Below are 16,561 nucleotides of genomic sequence, written 5' to 3' on the forward strand. Positions count from 1 at the left end.
TCTCTTCTTTTCCTTTGGTGAGTCGATCTGTGACAACCCTTTTTATGCATTTAATTCATTCTCAATTTCTCATAATCAGGGGGATGGTATCCCCTAAGGTTAGGCGAGAGCTTGTCAGGAAAAAAAAAAAAAGGCAGCGTAAATTCACAGAGGTAATCATAGTCTATCTGCACTTCCCACTGCCCGTGGAGCTATTAACTAATATCACTCTCTAATCTTTTTTGTACTTATTTATTTTGTAGCGAGAAACTAGTGTTATAAACACCCCTACTGTCAAAACTTGTCATCCCCATTACCTCAAGGCGGGCTTCATCTCTGTTATTCTAATTTCAGAGTTTCTCAAATTCACAGCCGCTGGAAATTGAGTACAAAATCCATTATCATTTGTATATTTTAATTATGCAAATGAGGCAGCTCAGCTGCGATGTCCGGGACCTGCAGGGATGCCTGACTTGATTCTGGGTGATTACAATTTATCCAGTCGAGTCACTTTAATTGTAACAAGCTAATTACATTGTTTCATTTGGCTTTAACAAAAGAAAAAGAGACAGGAAGCTGGATGTGGCTCAGGGCCCCCCACCCCCAGAACAGACCGCTGCCTCTCACCAGCACCGGCGTGGAGGCTGACCAGACACCGGGCACAAACCCTCCCTGGCCAGTTGAGGGCCTGGCGGGGGACCCCAGAGGAAGGGCGGCTTGGCGCCAGGTAGCCAAAGCAGCTGCCCTCCTAGGCAGGGGCCTGCCCACCAGGGATCTCTGTCACGGATGTAGAACATTCTTTCTAGTCAGGAGTTTATCCAGTGGTAAGCCTGACAACAGACCATCTCACAGAAGGGCCTTTTCCACTCAAGACCTTTGTGGCCCCAGGCCGATATCTTCGAGAACCTACCTCATTTCCACTATTTGTGAATCTGCGTGTGCCTATAATGTTTCTGGATAAATCCGTAGCTGCCACCCGTCTGCATTGTGACCCCTGAGAAGTCAGCAGTAGGCTTCCCCACGGTCAGACAGAGGAGGATGCAGAAGTGCGCGAGGAAGCAGAGGCCAGAGAAATGAGAGAGGGAATCTGGGGCAAATTGTACAAAGTGGGGACAACACTTTATAAATTCCTTCTTTAGGGTCATGCTTTTAGGTCCGCGATCAGTGATGAACATGTACTCATTTGAACTGAAGCTGTTTTCTCCCCCAGTCGTTGTGCCTGCCAGAGAGAGAGAAGGTGCTTAGGTTTACAAGTTCAATATTTTAGCAGCCTGAGACTCCCCAGGAAGTACAAGGCTCATGTACATTAACAAATGACCATTCTTCGTAACAATTACAGCAGGGCCAGAATTACAGGCATTAACTCAAATCTAGAGTGTTGCCAAACACCTTTTTTTTTTTTAATTTTCTGGTTCACCCCCATTCCAAAACCAGAGTTCATGACCTTTCCACCCAAGGCCCAGACAAAACCTGTGACTTCAGCTGCTAACACGGCAATAGACCCAGCACCAAAATCCAGAAATTAGATCCGTGGCTAGTGATGTCAGCCAGTCAATTCATCAACAAATATTTACTGAGGTTTACTGGGATTCTCTTATAATCATGACCTTTACTTTCAAGTTGTTGCACTCCAAAGACAGAAATTAGGCTAACATGTTTAAAAAGGGACAAAGTTGGAATGCTCAAGGAGGTCTGAGGGGAGAGACATCTGCAGGGTCAGAGTAGTCAGTATTTCCAACACTCAGGTTCATGGTTGGGGGAAGGCAGCTGGATTCACGGTGAGGCAGACACTGAGCAGGGTCAGAGCAGTGGTCCTGACATGGGTCTGTTATAGAGGATGCCCGTTTGTAACATTGGTGCAAGCGGGTACAGATATGGTAGAAACAACACAGCCAGAGGCTGGGGCTTCTGTGGGGCGACACCAGAACAAGCTGAAGGGGTTTGGTGCCGGCCTTAGAGTGTTAAGCAAGTGAAGCAAAGGGCATGATTTTCCCCATCAAGCCCACCACATAAAGCAATATATCTGTCTGCAGTGCGAATCTGGGCATCAGTGAGCCCAAGGAGCCTGGGGGATAGAGACAGTGAACAGAACAATGTGGTCCCATGTCAGCGGGATCCGGGATGAAATGCCTCTTGGTGAGTTTGGGGAGAGGGTGGGGTATGCTTTGAGGTTTTTGAAAGGAGGAGGTTGTGTCTCAGTGGATACGTGGAAGGAAGAGATTTGTGGAAGGAGGAACCACATGGGCAAAGATGTAGAAGAAGAGCAGGACGAGGCATGGGGGGAGGCTGGAAAGAGGTGGATGGAGAGATGGCTGGTGGGCACAGCTGAAGAGAGGACAGCGACTCTGTTAATGGAACACCTGCCTCCGTGCCCTGGAGTTCTAAGTTGCAAGTCACTTCTCCTTTCCCTGCTGGAGGGACACCCAAAAGAGGAGACCTGGCATCCTGCCCAGGGCAAAATTGCATACAAGGTACCCTAATAAATACACATGAAAGGAAAGAAAAGAGAGGAAAGAAGTGGGTAGTGGCACACGCCGGGAATAAGGAAATGAAGTTTCTCCTCCCAGACCCACTACCAACCAGCTGCGTGGCCCAGGTTATGTATGGAAGGGCTCAGAACCTGTTTCCTAATTCATCAGAGGTTGGCGGGGGGAGGAGGGACAGGCGACAAGCATACCTGGAATGAACCCGCCAGACACAGGTTTCATGAATCAAGAATTGGGTATATTTATCTCTCGCTTCGCAGTGTCAGTCTGCTAAGAAATGCTGCTCGGCAGTGGGGTAAGTGGTTGGGACCAAAAGAAAAATAATTGAGGCCGCTGCTTCTGCCTGAATTCTCCAGCTCGAAGTAAATTCAAGCCAGATGCCCAGCTCTTCCTCGCTCGATCAGATGACTCCATGGAGTAATTATAATACTTTATGGGCATTAGCTCACTGATTCTCATCATGCCCTGGGAGGGAAGCACTCATCATTATCCTCCCCGTACCCAGGGAGAAAGGAGCATCTCATTCTCTCCATGTGTGCGTCCCCACAGCACCTGTCCCCCAAATGCACTGGAAGGGGAGCGCCAGGACCAGCCGCACACCGGAAAGATGGATGAGCTGGAGTCAAGGTTCTGGGAAAGGGAGATCGGGGATGGCGGGGGAGGAAGGACCAACAGTGGAGGAAAGAAAGAGATGCATCAAGAGGGAGGGAAATTGGCTGAGTTTGACTCGGTGGTATCTAAGTGAAGCAGAGAACCAGTTATAAATACTGGAACAATCTAGGCTGGAAAGAGAAAAGGAAGGGAGTGGAAAGGCCTGAGCCAATCCGGGGAATAGTGTGGAACCAAGAGGAGGGGACAGTCCCGATGAGGAGACAGGGCCCAAGGGCAGTGCTGGGGGTTGCTGAAGAGGACTTGGAGAAAGTCCTTACTAGGTCTTCTAGTCCCCATTCAAAGCCTCTTCATACACGGACAAATCTCAGGTTGCCCTTCATCTCAGGAAGTCTTACAATTATTAAATTTTATTTTATTTTATTTTTAAAGATTTATTTATTTATTTGAGAGACAGAATGAGTGGGAGGAGGGGCAGAGCGAGAGAGAGTGACTCCCAAGCAGACCCCTCCCCCCGCCTCACAGCAGAGGGAGGAGTCCAACATGGGGCTCAGTCTCATGACCCTGAGACCATGATCTGAGCCAAAATCAAGTGTCAGACGCCCAACCAACTGAGCCACCCAGGTGTTCCACAATTATTAAAGTTGAAGCTAACAGTAAAGTTTAGACTATCTCTTTGTTTTACTGCTCAGTGAACTGAGCCCAGAGAGGGGAACGAAGTGACCCAAGGTCACACAGCATGCAGGCATAGTCTCTGGGACTGGACCACACATCTTCTAACTCCCACTGGCTTTACTTTGCCTTCATCTTTCCCCTCTGAATTCCTTCTCACACTTACAGAGACCATATCACCTGGTAGCACCCGATTTTATGCTCTCAAACAACTCATTCATCTCTCGCCAAAGTAAATCGGAAAATTATTTTGTGCCAAACCCACACTTGAGGCATCCCCTGTTGCACCCTCTCAGAGCCCAACCCGGGACGAGGCACACAGAGGGGGAAGGATGGTATCCGGCTTGATGACAGCGGAGTGTCCCCCACAGATGCCAAACTGCCAGTAAGGAAAAATCAGCTCTCCGTGGGGGAGGCACTCGGAATCGGCTAGAGACTAAGCCAGGAGGAGGGAGATAAAACCACGAACACCTCCCCTGCCATCCCTAAAATGCCACTGAAGTCCTCAATCGGATGAAGAACTATGAGCAAACTGGGTCTCTCTGCCCCAGAGGGAGTGAAATCTCAGCAGACAGATGACACAGAAGTGTGTTCTGGCAACTTCTTGACACCAGAATTACACTTAAGTCCCCAGGTCCCTCTCCATGTTCACTCCCCTGTGCCCATTTTAAGATGCGTGTTGGACTGTGAAGCCCACCCTCATATCCAAATAGCCCAGCGATGAAGCCCATGAATGCTTGAGCCAGACTGCCCTAGGCAAGATCTCCAGTTGGACCACCGACTGGCTGTGCAGCTTTGGGCAAGGACCTGAACTACTCTGTGCCTCCAATTCTTCATCAGTAAAGTGGGAGTAATAACATCATTTGCCTCCTAGAATTATCATTAGGGTTAAATGATTAAACACATCAAACCCACTCAGGAAAATTTCCGACCTTTCCTAAGTGCTCCGTGAACATCCGATGGTCTTGCTCCGTCGTTGCCCCATTGAGTGTGTGAGTTCATTGAGCCGCAAAGACCGCTCCTTCGTTGCTTCTCCCATGAGCCTTTGCGGAGCACCCACTATGTAACCACCTGACCCTGCAGTCATAGCTGGATGAGCCCCTCCTCTCAACACAAGGGCTCGAACCCAGCAGAGGGATCCTGCAGAGGACGCCATCCGCGTCACCCCCAGAAGAGGAGAGGCCGCTGGGCAAGGGATTCGCCCCCACCGGTCTGTGACCTTCAGTCCGCACTAGATGCTCCCATGGGGACTCAGCAGCTTGTGGCTTCCACCCCATGGGCCACCCCGTAGGCTAACCCTCCAGGGGCTTGTGTTCCAGCACGGAGCACCGACGTGTGGTTGAAACGAAGGTGCAGAGGCTTTGGAAACACTGCTGGGCAGAATTAAACGTCCACGGTCCACACAGCCGAGGCTCCGAGCAGCCATGGGAGGGTGAACAAGGAAGGGGTGTCCTGTGTTCTATTCGGGGCAGATTGTAAAGGATCCAGGGATGGGGTGCCCTTGCAAGAGGGAGGCCAAATGAGAGCACCTGGGAGCGGGAACGCAGACCGCGCCTCTTGGCGGTGCTCCCAGAAGCCGGGCCTCCCTCTCCAGTTGCTGCCTGGCCCCAGGAGCTCTGCGATCCTGTCACGTCAGCTTGTGGCACCTGCCAACCATCACCGGCCAATGTCGGAAAGTGCTGACTGGTCAGCCTCTCTCATGCTTAAGATGAAGAAACCAAGGCCCCCAGAAGGAAATGTCATAAGCGGCGTCAGAGCAGGGGCCACAGGGGAGCCTCCAGATTCCTAGAGCCAGTGGCCTGTCTGCTCCCCTGCATGCCTTTGCTGGGTGGGGCCTGCTGGTTTGCTTTCCCGGGTGTTCAGATTCCTTCCAAGTTCCACCGGGTCACCCCCCTCGGAGACAGCCATTGGAATGGCCCAAGGGAAGGACTATGATGCACAAGCCAGCAGCGCCCAGCACCTGGCCAGGAGCCAGTCACTCCCTGCCCGGCTGGCTCCTAGGCACAGCTTCTGTCTGCTCTCTGTCCAGCGTTCCTTTCCCAGAACACAGGGTTTCCCCCACCGAAGCCTTTGGGTAAGGCCAGAGCTTGCCACTGCTTCCCTTTAGAGCCCACTGTGTGAACTGGGGACCCCCAAATAGGGCACGCGTGGTCAGCACCACGTCCGCCCGCTGTCTCTGTGCTGGGCACTCCATAGGCATCACCTCTAGGAGTCCTCACGGCAGCTCCAAGCTTTACCCCACTTCACAGATGAGAAAACCGAGGCTGGAAGAGATCAGTCCTTCTGTCCAGGGGCGCAGCTCTCCATCAGCAGGCCAGCTCCAGCCCCAGGATATTGGACTCCAGGCCCCGCACCGCTCACCACGCAGTCCTGCTGCCTCTACTCCGTGTTCTCCATAGGTAGAGCTGCTTCTGTTCTCGTTCTCCTCAACACCTTCTTCGCTGGTCCTCCTCTGAAAACAGTCTCATCACAGCCAACAAAGAAAAACACATCTTCAGTAAACAGGTAGCTTGCTTCGCATTAGGGAGACTCTTTCCCGAAACTGGGTAGATGAGACAGACTCCCGTGAACAGAGACAGGACAGAGGACAGTGGCCAGTGTCGGCTGGGCAGAGAACAGTTAGACTTGGTCTGGGAGAGAAGGAGGTAGTTCAGAGAAGGGGAAGAGCTGGAGAGGAAGCAAAACATTCCCGAGGCTGAGGGATCTTGTTTATTTATTTGACAGACAGAGATCACAAGTAGGCAGAGAAAGAGGGGGAAGCAGGCTCCCCGCTGAGCAAGGAGCCCAATGTGGAACTCAATCCCGGTTCTCTGGGATCATGACCTGAGCTGAAGGCACAGGCTTTAACCCACTGAGCCACCCAGGTGCCCCGAAACCTCCTACTTCTTATTCTCCCTAATCAGGTGGCTTCAGCTCCCTGCTCATGATCTTTTCTTAGATCTTATCATAAGAGTGATTTTCCTTTGTCTTCTACCTATACAGTGCCGAGGACCACTGTGACATGGAAGGCCAGAAGTCCCCCAAAATAGGGACCCCTGCTTGGCCTGGGTCTCCTCCAGTCAGGGATCCCCACGATGGGTCCGTCTGCAGAATCATCATCCAAAGACCCACCCATGGCCACCAGCCCTTCCCTCTCTCTGTGGCTCAGAGAGAACAGACATCCCATCCCCTTGTCCACACCTGCCATACGATAGATGGCAGGCTCTAAATAATTAACAAGAATCATTTTGTAAAGCACTGACCCCCAAACGTTGCACATCACTCATTCTGATACTCCTGCTTTCCCCTGCTCCCTCTCCATCTCTCTCATTCTGACAGCTCAGCCTCCCGCTTTGGGTGCCCACCAAACACCACATCAACAGGCCCCCTGCATTTCTTACAAGCTGGATTGTGCCAGCAAAGGTGTCTGGTCTCTGGGACTCCTTGGAAAATCCAAGGGAAGTGCTATAAGCTGCTGGTCAGGGGGAAGCTGTTGGTGCTAGGGCTGCCGCTGCTCCAGCCAGGGAATGCCTCCAGCTCCTGGGACCCACCCAAGAGTTCGGGCCCAAGAGTGCAGGGGGTGGGGGGGGCGGCCCAGAAGAACCATAGGCCTAGAAGAGGAATCCAACGACAGTCTGAGGGGCCCTGCCCTCCAAGGACTTGCCCCTAGGTGGGGCAAAAAGCCATACACAAGAAATACTGAGTGATCTGTACAAGTCCCCAAAGAATTTTCTGTCTGAATTTCCTGACACTCCATCCATACCGTGTACCTCCTGTGTGCCCAGGCTTGTGAGAGGTAACACGGAAGGACACGTGAGAAAAGTAAGTGCCTTTGTCTGGATGCTTGTCCCCAACTGGGAGATCAGAACTCACACACAAAACCGTCAGGGAAAAAGCAAAAGTGTGGAATGTTTCTGGAAGAGACACCTCTGGAGAATGGAAACAGGAGGAGAGAAAAGAAGAACCAAGTTGTACTTGTTCCCCCAGCTTCAGCGAGGTATAACCGACAAATAAAACTGTATCTATTTCAAGTGTACAATGTGGCAATTTGATATATGTATGCTTTCTAATATGACTACCACAAGCAGGTTAATTAACACATCCATCACCTCACCTAGTTTCGTGTGTGTGTGTGTGTGTGTGTGTGTGTGTGTGTGGTGAGAACAATTAAGAACTACTTTCTTAGATCCATATTCATCAGGGATATTGGCCTGTAATTTTCTTGTCTCGTGGTGTCCTTGTCTGACTTTGGTATCAGGGTAAATGAGTTTGGTAATGTTCCCTGCTCTTCAATTTTTTCAGAAGAGTTTGAGAAGGATCAGTATTAATTCTTTAAGCATTTCATAGAATTTATCAGAAAAGTGGTCATGATCCTGGGCTTTACTTTGTTGAAGAGTTTTTGATGACTACTTACTGGTCTGTTCAGATTTTCTATTTCTTCACAATTCAGTCTTGCTAGGTTGTATGTTTCTGGGAACTCGTCCATTTCTTCCAGGTCATCCAACTTGTTGGTGTAGAATTGTTCAGCTTGGGGCGCCTGCGTGGCTCAGTGGATTAAGCCTCTGCCTTCGGCTCAGGTCATGGTCTCAGGGTCCTGGGATCGAGCCCCACATTGGGCTCTCTGCTCAGTGGGGAGCCTGCTTCCCTCCTCTCTCTCTGCCTGCCTCTCTGCCTACTTGTGATCTCTCTCTCTGTCAAATAAATAAATAAAATCTTAAAAAAAAAAAAAAAGATTAACTATGGTCTAGCACCATACCATTCATAAAAAAAGAAGTGGGGGGGTGCCTGGGTGGCTCAGTGGGTTAAAGCCTCTGCCTTCGGCTCAGGTCATGGTCTCAGGGTCCTGGGATCGAGCCCCGCATCGGGCTCTCTGCTCAGTGGTGAGCCTGCTTCCCCTGCTCTCTTTCTGTCTCCCTCTCTGCCTGCTTGTGACCTCTGTCAAATAAAAAAATCTTAAAAAAAAGAATTGTTCATCTTGTCTCTTAGGATCCTTTGTATTCCTGTGGTGTCAGTTGTAATGTCTCCTCTTTCATTTCTGATTTTATCTATCTGAGGTTTTTTTTCCCCCCTTAGACTTACTAAAGCTCTGTCAGTTCTGTTTATCTTTCTTTAAAAATCACCTCTTAGTTCTGTTGATCTTTTCTACCATTTTTCTGATCTCTGTTCCATTTATTTCTATTCTGGTCATTGTTATTTCCTTCCTTTTGCTAACTCTGGGTCTGGCATATTCTTCTTTTTCTAGTTCTTCTTAGTTCCAGAAGATTTTTCATAGATTCTTCGAGGTTCTCTACATAGACAATCATGTCATTAGATCAACAGTTTATTATATTTTAATAAGGCTGTATCTCAGGACCAGCCAGATGGAAGAGGTGCACAGGACAAGGTGTGTGGCAGGGGTGGAGCTTCCATGCCCTTCTAGGTGTGTCCAACTCCCAGCCCCTCCAACAGCTCACTAGCCCTGAAGCTTCACAGAGTTATGCTTTTGCTTTTCACTTGTTAGACTCTCCTGCCAGAAATTTTTACAGCAATGTATTACTTTGTACAATTTCTAAAATACACTTGTAGAAAGAAACCAAATCCAGACTAGACTGTAAGCTACTCTGAGGGTCCATGCTCTGTGTCTCTTTGGTTTCTGTGTTCTTATCATCGGGAACATTTCCTGGGCAACAGAGATGCTCAGTCAAGAGTTGCCTAGTGCGGAATAAAAATGGTGCTGTTGTGAGCTTAAAGCTAATGGCAGAAAACAATCTTAGAGGAAAGGGTGGTGAGGGGGAGATGACCACATCAGCTTTAAGAAGGAACCAGGTGGGGGAGGTGGTGAATAACTATGTGTGGTGACAGAGGTTAACTAGACTTATCATGATGATCATTTTACAATATATACAAATATTGAATCATTATGTTGTACGTCTGAAACTAATATAATCTGATATGTCAGTTATATCTCAATTAAAACAAAATTTGGTAAGGAGGCTGAAGGAGGATTTTTTTTAAAAATCTAGGTAACTTTTGAACTTCTATAAACAGTGTAACCAAATATCTTTAATTTAAAGAAAATAAAAATTGAAACAAATATATTTTTTAAAGAGATGAAGAAGAGGGTACCTGGGTGACTCAGTTGGTTAAGCATCTGCCTTTGGCTCAGGTCATGATTCCAGGGTCCTCAGATCAAATCCCACATTGGGCTCTCTGCTCACCAGAGAGCCTGCTTCTCTCTGCCCTTCCCCCCTCTCATGCATGTATGTTCTCTCTCTGTCTCTCTCACGGAAATAAATAAATAAAAGTACTTGAAAAAATATGAAGAAGCAGCAATCAGAAAGGATTTAGATAAGCAGAAAGGCTGGGGATAGATGGTCAAAGCTAGAGGAAAAGTGTTAGCCATTAGTAAACATTTTTTGAGAAAGAAAGGAAGGAAGAAAGGAAGGGAGGAAGGAAGGGAGGAAGGAAGGGAGGAAGGGAGGGAGGGAGGAATAATGTAAGCCAAGGCAGGAAGGCAGAGGGGGAAACAGTCAAGGCCAGTGAGTACAAGAGCATAGAGATAAAACTAAGGAGGAAGCATGGAACCCATTTATGGAAGGCCTTGGCTCTGGCCTAAATGTGGAAGCACACAGCACCTCTATGCTCCAGGCAGATCATGAGGCTCTACAGAGCCAGGCAACCGGTCTGGTGTACAACGGCCACAGACTTTTTCACCACATTCCACTGCCCCGAGTCAGCAGCTCCCAGCCCCAAATACTGTGGATCCCACTGCCTCTGAATCACCTAAGGGGTGGAAGGAAGACAGTAAATGCAGGATCCCAGACTCTGCTCCCTGAGATTCTGATTACATAAGGAGTATCCAAGCATTTGCATTTTTAACAAGCTCCCCAGGGGGCAAGAGGAAAGTCAGGTTTATGGACCATGGACCTAGACCATCCCATTCTGTACAAGGCTCCAGAAAATGATTTCCACAAAATCTTTCAGACCTAAAATAATTCCTAGTCCCTTTCTCCTTGCTTGTTCCCACTCAGTGTCTACAAAAAGACATTTACTGGATGTATGAGTCAGTTCAGCTGCTATAACAAAATACAATAGACTAGGGTGCTTAACCAACAGAGATTTATTTTCTCACAGTTCTGGAAGCTCAAAGTGCATGATCAGGATGCCATCATGGTTGGGCTCTGGTGGGAGTCTTCTCTATGATTTGCTGTGTCCTCAAATGGCAGTAAGTTCTGGTCTGTCTTCCTCCTTCTGTGAGGGCACTAATACCATCATAAGGGCCCCACCCTCATGACCTCATTTAAATTTTTTAAAAAGATTTTATTTATTTATTTGACACAGAGAGAGAGAGATCACAAGTAGGCAGAGAGGCAGGCAGAGAAAGAGAAGGAAGCAGGCTCCCTGATGAGCAGAGAGTCTGATGCGGGTCTCTATCCCGGGACCCTGGGATCATGACCCAAGCCGAAGGCAGAGGCTTAACCCACTGAGCCACCCAGGCGCCCCGACCTCATTTAAATTTAATTACTTACCATAAGTTCCACTTTCTCATACCATCACATTTGGGGGTTAGGGCTTTAACATATGGGGCATGGGAGGGACACAAACATTCAGCCCTTAACACTAAAGGAAAAAATATAAGCTCACTTTCCCAGCCTTCCTTGCAGCAAGGGGCGATCTTGTGACCCACAAGGAAATATAAAAAGAAGTCTTCTGAGAGGTTTCTGGAAAAGAAGTTTTTTCCATGTAAGAGAAGAAAACATTGCCCTTTTGTTAATCCCTTACCTCTAACCACTTCTTGCCCCATCTTTGAATGTTGTCATGATGCCTGGAGCCGCTGCAGCCAGCTTGGGGCCATAAGGCAACAAGCACGAGGACGAAAAGACACAAGTCTAAGGATGGTGTCACTGGAAGGATGGCTTTGATAACAGTGCTGAGTTCAGAAGCAGCCCAAGATGTCCTGGCCCTGGACCTCTACTCAGAGGGCCTCTCACTACCCGGTTGCAGGGCTTCAGAATGAGGAAGCATGAACCCAAAGTCCATTGGATCATCTTGGGGGACACAGTGGTGTAGGTGGCCATTCTTGCACAAAAACTGTAGAGAAACACTGCAGAAACCAACCTGCCAGTTTCCCCTTTGCCCACTAAATGATTCTAGTTCCCTCCAGTACATGTCCCTAAAAGAAAGAGACAAGCTGTAACAAGCACACATGCTCTAACTTTGAGGTTCCCATCTCACCTGGTTTCATAAAGGGTTTTTGATAGAGGACAGAGAGCAGGGGCAGCATTACTTTCCAGGCATGAAAGGCTCTGGTGTTCCCCTCCTCTCCACCACAACAAAATTCTTTGTCTGCTAACTGCTAGCTGTTTCCTTTGGGGCCCCGCTAAAATCTAGAGAATATAGGCTTTCTTCCTTCCTGGGCAAAGAACCAGAATAGTAGGAAACTGAGAGGTGAGCTGGGTCCAAGTCTAAGGGCTCGCACTCTCTCTTCCGAGCAATAGATATATTTGCACTTTCCTCTCAGACCTTTACTTTATGATTTTGAAGAAGGGGAGGTCAATGTCACATTATTAAAGCCAATGGGTTGTGAGGTCTAAGTGAGGTCACACGTTATAGAAAGTTCTAAGAGAACTTAAAGTGTATATATGAGGTTTCCAGTAGCTTTAAAAAAAAAAAGAAAAGAAAAGAAAAATCTGATACCAATATGAGCAAAGGTTAACTTGTTAATCCTGAGCAGGTTTAAAGAGTTTATCCTTTTTGTACTTTCCTGCGCTTTTGAAATATTCCATCATTCAAGGACCCAAAAAAGAGTCTTGCATAGTGAATGACCCAGAGCAGGCAGTTGGATTGTGGTCACCCTCAAAGGAGATCTGTTTGGAGGTACAGATGAGTGAAAAGAGGGACCCAGCAACTCCCACTCACACCGGGATGCACAAGGTCAGTTGGCAGCCTGGATTCCCTGCCCGTAAAGCCCTCGCGGATCCTTGGAACAGGAGAGTGGCCACCTTGGAGGATGTGCTGGCAGCTTTGGAGAAGGAACAGCAGCGTCGTTTTATCAAAACTGTTTCGTCCTACCACACTTTGGGGACATTTAACTGGCACCCGACAAATGGAGCAGGTGGATGGGACAGGACCCAGCTCAGCACACGTTCCCAAGACACAGGTGGTGCTTCTCCCATTTCTTTGGCATCATCTTTGGTGCCTGACTCCGCCCACAAAAGCCTCATTTTCTGGTAGGGCTGTGAACTTCATACTCTTCCCCATACTCATAGGAAAAGGAAAGTCGCCTCCCCAATACTGCCCCCTTCCCTTCCCTCATAGAAAGTGGAGTCCATAAAACACGAGAATCCTTGGGGTGCAGCCCCAGTGCGATTATGAACCCCACTCAGCAGCTTTTGAACAAAACAAACAGGAAGAACATCCTACATTTTCACCAGTCTGATCCCATATAGTGCCAGTCCTGGAACTCGAAAGCTCCGGGCCCTGGTGAGAGGCTGGCACTGATGGGTTTCCAGAAGAAGTAAGGAAGCAATAAACATCACCACCGTCATCCTCTCCTCCTGGGCTCTGGTTGATTTTGGTGAGGCTCTGAGGTGTGGTTTTGCTGCTCCCACCTTTGGCAAAATTGTGGTGCCCCAAACCTTGGGCTTCAACATTCCTGTTGGCTTGTATGAACCTCTCCTTGTCCCCCAAGGGACCCAGCACATCCCTCCTGCCCCAGCCTCCCCTGTAATATGGAAATGGTCACACTGCTAATAACACTAAGTCAACTCGGAATCGCCCCATGCGGAACGCAGGCTGTGAAGAGTCATGCATTTTTACTTAAACAGCTAGGCGGGGCGGGGGCGGGGTGGTGGGGGGGGATGCGGAGCCAGGAAAGGAAGGGGCTCTCGGGTTCTCTGCAAGTGAAAAGAAGTAAGGTTTTTGGTGGGGAAAGGAAAATGCTTAATCCGTTGAAATGTATCACGATTGACAGAATTTCAATAGTGACATTCTTGAGGCAGCTGGGGAAACTGAGGAAACACAGTCTTTCTTTAAATCAGAGCAGTTTCTTTGAAAATTCGGCTGACATTTGTTTCCCCCCTAGGAGGAGCTGGGAGCTAGGGAGGGAGTTTGAGATAGATTGTTTCACTGGATTCTCTTCCACTATGTTACAGAAGAAGAAACTGAGAGTCAGAATGGTTCGAGGTCACAGGGGAGCAAAAGGCAGAGCGGGAATTTGCAACCACCTAAGTCCAGCACCTCTGATGTTCCCGTCTGCCCTTGTCGCTCTGGGGACCTGCTGTGCCTTGCCCCCAGCCTTCCAGTCTGTGCTTCTGCATCAAGGCCTGCAGAAGGCAGCTTTCCTAAGTGGGCAAAAGCAAGGTCAGTGGGAAGCCACTGGTCTGGGAGCAAGTTGTGGCCTGGGGTGGACGTCTCTTTGAGAATAAACAGCTGTGTGATCTTGGGCAAGTTACTTCACCTCTCTGATCTTCCTTTTCTGTAAAATTTGGACTAGAATGGTGACGGCCAATTGTTTGGAGCAGCACGGCCCTTCCTTTCCAAATGAAATTATAAATGAAACATCATAAAACACATTCAAACGCAATTGCTCTGCTCAGTAGTGCAGGGGAAGGTGGGGAAGGCAAAGAGCCACAAGACTGCGGACAGGTTTTTTATCCGTGCTTTCCACTGTTATGCCCGAGTTTTCGCATCCGAGAGACCACCAAGGAGCCAAGCACCAATGCAATCACACAAGGGTTTATTTGACAAGCTTAAGCTTGGGCCCAAGTATACCCGACACAGCGGAGTAGGGACTTGGACCCCGAACCAGATTACAGTCAGAGTTTTTAAAGGCAGAGTAGGGGTGGACTCTGCGGTGGGTGAGGGCAAAGGGGATTCTGGATGATGTAAGTCTCCAAGGACTTTCGGAAGCAAGGTCTCCAGGACCTTGAGGGGCTAGGTATTGTTGGGAGAAAAGTTATTTATTACCAAAAATAAAAATCTTCTCGTGAGACCCTTTAGATGTATATCAGTGGGCCATATGATTGGGAATGATTCTCAACACTATCTTGGAGGTTTAGAGATAAAGGAATTGTTAAAGTAGATTTACAGGATCCTGGTCGGACCTGTTGGGGTAGGGGGTCGGTCAGGCTAGGACTGTCCTTAGCAAAATCTAAAGGTGAGGACAGTTAAGTCCCCAGGGGAGAGCCACTCTGTCTGTTTCAAGGGCTTGTCAGTAGGTGAGGAATTTTAATGATTTTCTTCTGCCTCTGTTTCCCACATCAGCTAAATTTGAGGTGGGATGGCCTTAATTTTCTCGGCCTCCACATCACTTGCATATCACAGTTGAGGAAACAGAAGTCCAGAGAGCTGAATGAATGGGAAACTTTACATAGCTGCTCAGAAACAGAACTGGGATTCCCAAGCCAGGCCAGCTTGCTCAAAGCCTGTGCCCCCACTGTCACACCCTTCTCTCCTGCTGGTGGGAGCCAGGCTAATGCTCATTTAAGAAGGCACATTTACAACAAGCCATCAGACACAAAAGTTAAGGTTCATGATGGCAATAATCCCCCCCCAATTGCCCGTGCTGAACGGGAGGATGCTAGGTAGGCAGATATAAATATAGACTTTATTATAACACAGCACAAGGCAGGGGGAGTTCATGTTGCTGGCAGAACAGTCATTTGCACATTTCCTTCTTTAGCATGTCTTAATTTGCAACTTAATGTTGCATTATCATAATTTTTTGCATTATGTAATGATTAAAGTGAGGTGTATCATATTTATTGATTTATTTCATTTATTTAAAATGTAACCATGGCCCCAGGGCAGGTGCATGTACAAAATACAAAGGCAACAGTTCCATTGAATCCAGCAGATAAATTCCCCATTAAGAAAAGACATTTCAGGACTGTCAAAACAATGAGAAATGTCTTTCCGGAATCATTAGAAGAGGAGGAATCTGGAGAGGTCATCTGGTCCAACCCTCTGCCTCAGGCAGAATTGCTCCTAATCCCCCAAAACTGAGCACGAACTGAGCTTCCAGACAATCTCTGGGGAGAGCCACATGCTGCCGTATTCTCCCACCTCTGTCCTCAACCACAAAACCAGTATCTTTTTCCCCAGCGGAACCAGTCTTTTTGTCCCTGGAATCCATGTCCTCACATCTGACTCCTTTAATTCATAATCACCTGTTTTTAAAACCCATTCCTCATTCCATTTCTTGTCTATTTATTTCCCATTCCACACTTCATCCTCCTAAAAGATCCATGTTAGGATATCAGGTTCCTTTGCAGAATTTCAGAGTCTCCCAGTGAGAAAGGGAACTGATCCAGCATCCTACCCAGAGCAGAAACCTCTTAGACACAGGTTCAACTGTTCGACATCCAGTTTTGCTAGAGCTTTCCAAAACCAAGGTGCCCATTATTGACCAGGAGTCTCTAATCCTGAATCTGAGGCTCAGGGAGCACCCACTTTCCGTTACTTTCTCCCAGCCCAGCCCAAGATCCCATTCTTTTTCCACAGTTGGATTAGGACTTGGAATCTTGGATTGAATTACACTGAGCTTGTGTTTCAAAGCACTCCCTTCATTCAACTTTTCCAAACAGCCCAAATATCCTAGGCAACAAAAATCCCATTCACCCTTCTCAACCCTCCCTGCCCTGGTTCTCACTACCCTTTCCATGTGCTTCTCCAATAGGCCCCCAAACATGGTCCTGATCAATACCTATGCTTCAGTTTCTACCCAACAAAGTTGTCTTCCCTTGTTTTAATAACAAGAAGATCATTCTCATTCATAAGAAGATTAAAATTCTTAGAACATTTATAGAATGGGAATCAGTCCCAGTCTTATCAACTAGCAACTTGTCTGGTCTTTC

The sequence above is a fragment of the Martes martes genome, assembly GCF_963455335.1.
Source record: "Martes martes genome assembly, chromosome: 13".
NCBI classification, from domain to species: domain Eukaryota; kingdom Metazoa; phylum Chordata; class Mammalia; order Carnivora; family Mustelidae; genus Martes; species Martes martes.